The sequence below is a fragment of the Labeo rohita genome, chromosome 17, assembly GCF_022985175.1.
Source record: "Labeo rohita strain BAU-BD-2019 chromosome 17, IGBB_LRoh.1.0, whole genome shotgun sequence".
Classification (NCBI taxonomy): domain Eukaryota; kingdom Metazoa; phylum Chordata; class Actinopteri; order Cypriniformes; family Cyprinidae; genus Labeo; species Labeo rohita.
Window position 1 is genome coordinate 32747393 of NC_066885.1, and position 6103 is coordinate 32753495.

The following is a 6103-nucleotide window of genomic DNA, read 5'->3' on the forward strand; positions in this document are numbered from 1 at the left end:
AAATACTAATTTGGAAAATGCACAGCGTCATATGCTCAAACATAAAACATCATCATCATAACACATGGCACCAAAATAATCCAAGAAACACTGATGATTGAACAACATTAGATGTAACATAAAATCCTAACTAACAACAAAAACTGATAAGAAACGCTTATTTAAATGAAATACCATCATATGTGAAGTGTCACATGGGGAATTAAGGGAATGTCAGTTTTTTTTTTACCACCTTCCGAAACCGTGCATATAACAGATAACAATGAATCGTCACATAGTTTATTTCTCTTGAAATGATCTCCAGGGTATCATACCTTTATCAAAGATCCAAATATTACGACTATATCTGATAGTCATGCAATGAGGATCTCAGAAATGACACTATGGTTAAATATCTAACATAACATTTCCATGAAAGAGTATACTACAGTATTTGGTCAAACTGATTTTTATAGAATAGTTGCAGATTAAGTTTGTGAAACTTTTTTTTTGCTTCAGCTGCTACTTTTTAAATAGCCAACATCAAGTAGCAGAAGGTCCAGTTAAAGGTTCTCCTTGACTCTAAAAAGCATTAGCCACTCTGCCTCTCTTCTGGCCTTTTCATGAATTTGATCGTCACTATAAGTGTATCTGATGCTAACATCTAAAAATCCTGTATGTGCACTGTACATCACTAAAGTGAAGAATGCTGTTCTCCTAAAGGCAGTCTTGGAGTAACAAGCTTAAACAGATACTCACAGTGGTGAAACAAATCTCATCTGTTAAGCTAAACAATAGTGAGAGGTATGCTTTTACTGAGTAAGATCAGTACTCCTATCCTGAGAGTGAGTGATTTGTCATTGTCTCTGTTGTGTAAAGGAAAGATAGGACTGGATCTGTAGAAACAAGTGCTCATCTTATGGTTCTAACAAGTCATTGGAAGTGATGCAGCGGCTTCACATTACACTGTGATTTAATGTTTATGTCTATCTTTCTGACTCCACGCTTCTGCATTTAGATGAATTCTGTGCTGTCTAAAGTCAAGAATTAGTTCATGTCTGTAATGTCAGTTTTCTCAAACAGAAACCAAATAATAAGTCATATCCTAAATGCTGCTTGTTGTCCTGTGCAACTTATAAAACGTGTCTGCTGCACCGCTCTATATAACGGATGATTCTCTACTAGGTAACCATTTACCACATCAACTGGTCACTTTGAAAGCTGAGACACACAGATGGGACAATGACATTCATCTTCTCTAATTAAAACATAACATGTTCATGTCCTGTCTGACGTCCCTCTCTCCACACATGTAATTCTTGGATGAATGATTTGCTTTGGAGACAAAAGCTGTGCAGCTTTAGATTTGCAAAAACCACAGTTTCTCTTTGATCGTAGTACCTAAATACCTAAATGATGATTGCATTCAAAGTTAGAAATTTACATTGTCAGCTTCTGTATTACATTAGATTGCATAGCATAGTTTACCCAGAAATGCAAATTCTGTCATCATTTATTCACCCTCAAGTTTCTTTCTTCTGTTGAACATAAAATAAAATATTTTGAAGAATGTGGTTAACCAAACAGTCGCCGGTAGCCACTGAATGCTATGGAAGTCAATGGGCACCATTAACTGTTTGGTTACCCACATTCTTTAAAATATCTTCTTTTGTGTTCAACAGAAGAAAGAAACTCATACAGGTTTGGAACAACTTGAGGGTGAGTAAATGATGACAGAATGTGGATTTTTGGGTGAGCTATCCCTTTAATAGTGGTTATGTAAATACTGTAGCTACAAATTGTCATGTTTCACGCATGAAGCTGAGACAGAGATCCTTGGTAGAAAATATGTGCTCTTCTGGTTAGGAAAAACGTTTTTGAATCCGTGGCTTCTGATGCAGTGACTCTGTGTGTGTGGTGAACAGATCTCTGGGAATGCAAGAAGATGAGCATGATTCCCCCTAATTTTCAGGGACTAGAGAATTAATCATCTGCTAAGATGCCCATCTGTGATTTATTTAAAGAGCTGAAATATGTTATGTGTGCTTCCTGCCATCTCATGTATTTCTGCAATTACCATCAAGCTGTGTGGCAATGGATTTAACTGTCTCTGAACTAATTTTTGGCACCGGTTCTTATGAGGTGAAAATAAGATGATGGCTTCCTTCAGAAATATGTTTTTTTGCGGTTAGCCACTGTTCTGTCTTGATTTTGTGTCTGGTTTATTTAAATCTGAACAATGCGAGTAGTATTTCAATGGGCAAAACTTGAAGTGTTGTCATTTTCTCCCCTTTTTCCCCTCCCGATTTCAGTGTGTTGCAATGCGTGCAAATGGCTGTCATTCAAATAATGATAATAAGGATCTTGACCTCTGTAACAATTCTGTTGGAACTTTCATAACAGTGCACCAGATGAAATGATTATGCCATTATGGCTGAAAATACTCACTATTAAAAATTAAGTTTCCAAAAGGAAACCTTTTTTCTACTATAAAAACATTTTGTCAAATGGAAAGGTTTCGTGAGTGTTATAGGTTCTTCATGGAATCACAGATGCCAGTAAATGTTCTGTGGTCACTGCACAATTCAGAGAAAAATACAACACAGTTTTACTTAAAATTGGTGACCTCAGTGCTAAATTTAGGCACTCGACATGTACAAATGCATAAACTGAATTCAGAGGCAAATGTTTTTCAACTGGAGTGTCTGGTTATGTGAGAGACAGTGAGACAATGCTTGCTGCAATGGTGCGTAACTCAGCGCTAGTGACGACAGATAAAGTAGGTAAGCTAGCAAGAGATTAATGTGTGATGTAAATACAAGACTTGCACATAGACAAATGAAATTTTTTGCTGTGCTAGTGGGGAGGCAGTGTCTAACTCAAGTGAGGCATGCGGAAAAGTTTCCAACGGGACCTGACAAGCAGCCATGATACACCACATACACAATGGAGCTCGGAATGAGTGCTGCCACCATCCTGTCTGCAACAGACAACAACAAAGGATGGGACACATTAATCATTTTTTGACAGCGTGCCACTCCTATAAACTTTTACCTGATTTCCTCAGACAACTTCATCATCATTACTTTTCTCTCATGCATATCTTGATTAGCTACAACTCGGTGTCCATGCAGTGCTCCAAGTCGAAGAACGAAACATCTTTGTGAAAGGATTGTATTTTTTACGCAATTCTCTTTGATCTGTTTGCAAAAATTAGAAAATAAATATGTGCATATTTATACAGAAAAGTTTGGGGAATGTTTTTGTACAGGCAATAAAGTTACATCATGTCATAACTGTGGCTTTTAGTGTAGTGGTTTTTATTTGGGGGGCACTCAGTTCAAACTGACTTTTATGGTCAGCTAACATAACTAAGCCTACAGATCATAATACTGCAACAAAAGTTATAAGAAAAAAGTGTAATGAGTGGTGAAAGGGCAGAAACAGAAATACAAAATTCATTGTAAATATTACATACCAAGTAAAACTCTTTTTAAAAAATGCTTAAGCATGCAGAATAATTTTCCGTCAGATCAGATCTAGCAAGGAAACCGATGTCCTCTTCATGAGTGAATTACTGCTTTAAGCAAAATATTTAGTCAAATGGGTTGATGATGACGAAAAGCTTTACTACCTTGAGAAAACCTAAGCATAAAAGTTTAAGCCTCAGTGGGGCATAAGCAGATTGCATGAAAATGTTCGAATGAGATTGCACACATTCATACAAATTCATTCATATCATTATGAACTGCCATGATTGTTCTTTACTAAGTGCAACACTTACATGAGCGGCTTGCTCAGGTAAAGATATTTTCCAAAACAGAGTGCATTTTCCCAAAAAAAGAACTTGAAATTACCATGGCATTAGCATAACAGTAAGTACTGTAGCAATGCTAAGGTCATGGGTTCAGTTCCCAGGGAAAACAAGAACTGAACTGATAAAATGTAAATGTGTACATTCAGTGACATGTAAATTTAATGGAAGCATCAGCCAAATGCATAAATGGAAATAAGTTTGCTATTACTCATATACTAATCATTATCACAGGACACGATTTTATGCAACAAAACAGAGTAAAATGTATTCTTTGTTTATCATGTCCTTTTAACCCCCAAAAATCTTAAATTATGTTACTATATTATTTGACATATTTGGCTATGTCAAATGTACTGAGCAACTCTAAATCATTTTCACCATAATTTACCACCAGCTACAACATACTTTCTCTAACTTCATATAGTTGGCTTCATTAGGCTAATTAAGTAATTAATTATTGATTAATTAAGTGCTATTGCTATAAATGAAAACTATATGATTTTCAGTGCCATTTCACAAATATGACCCCCCCCCTCCCACCCCAAATTAATTTTTATGGAACTGTTGTGATTTTGATGCATTGCATCGCTCACTTGCAGTGTAGACATGGTGTTTTACACAGATGAGTACATGCGGTAGTCCTTTGAACAGCCCCTAGCAGTTCCACATAGATTGTTCCGCAGGTCTTTGAAGAGAATGGAGTGTGGCCAGCCGTGGAGAAGCGGTCATGTCCTCTTATTAGTGCAGCTACTCCAGTTCAGTCTCCATCTCAACATTTCCACTATGCTTCAGCCTGTAAACTAACCAATTTACTCAAATGTTATCAAGCAGACAAGACACTCAATTAGATACAAAAGACACTCACACACCTCATGAGAAGTGCAGTATGCCAGACACTTGTCATAGTAGGAGTTCTTTACTAATTTTAATGGGCCTCTAAAATACAGAGGTTGTAAGTATAAGAAATGGGGTACACTCTAAAAAAGGCTGGATTAAATTCAGCCCAGCGCTGGGTAAAATATGGACAAACCCAGCGACTGGGATGTTTTAACCTGGCGGTTGGGTTAAATGTTTAAACCAATCTTCTGGGTAGTTTTATTTAAGTCAACTGTTGCTTAAAAATTACTATATGGTTGGCTTAAAATGTACTGTAAAACATTTAACCCAACTGCTGGTTCAAAACAAAACAATCCAAGTTTGTCCATATTTCACCCAGCGCCGTTATTTTTTTTATTCTAGCATTTTAAAGATTATTTATTGCCTTAACAAGCATGAATTAATAATGAGCAATATTGTTACTCCATGTCAGCTCAGGTTCATTAAATAATATTTATTTTACAACTTTTAATTTTATTTATGTAGTTATAATATATAATAATGTAATTATTAATGTAGTTAATTAATGGAACTTTATTGTAAAGTGTTACCAGTAGTTTTTATCATGTTTACTGATAATGTCATAATATGTTATTTATTTATTACATATTCTTGGCCTTTTGCCTTTATTTGATAGAACGGTAGAGACCAGACAGGAAAGCGTTTGGTGAAGAAAAGGGGCAGGATCAGCAATGAACCTCGAGACAAGAATCGAACTCGGGTCGCTATGAGCACAGTTGTGCTATATGTGGGCGCAGTAACCACGAGGCTCTCAGTGCGGACAACCGCCAGTATATGAGCGACACTACAATAGAGTGGGGTGGTGGTGGTAAATTTACGGTGGTAAATACCCTCAAACGAAAGCAAAAGCAGTGAAAGATCTGGCAAACTATCCAACGTGTTTTTGAGCAATGTAGCCAATCACATACATATCTGTTGATTTCTTGAACGCAATGGCCAATCAGAAACGTTTTTGTCAGAATTCACTCACCGCTGTAAGCGCCGTTTTTATTCCGTTTTTATTAAGTGCAGCTTTGCACGCTGTGTAATTTGCAGAGCTTCATTTATTATAACTTTCTAAAACCGAGATAAACTAAGATGAATGACGCTTAATAAAGGGAGCGCGCTTTGCGCACTTTTCAGGCTGTAATCCATTCAGAATTTGTATGAAACTTTTGTTTTTTTCGGACATATATGCGCTGCAGTGTTTCAGGAATGACATCCACATATTTACGCTGGAGTCATTCTCGAAATAGCAGTGACTGACACTGTAATAACCAAAGCAATACAAAAATATTTGTGAGAGCCGCGTCAGTGATTCAATTCTGGAACAGATCCTGCCCAAACTACCACAGACAGCGCGCGTCCTGAGCAAGATCTGGTTCACGAACCAAAAACGTGTGTAAACTTGAGATCGGGACATATCAACCA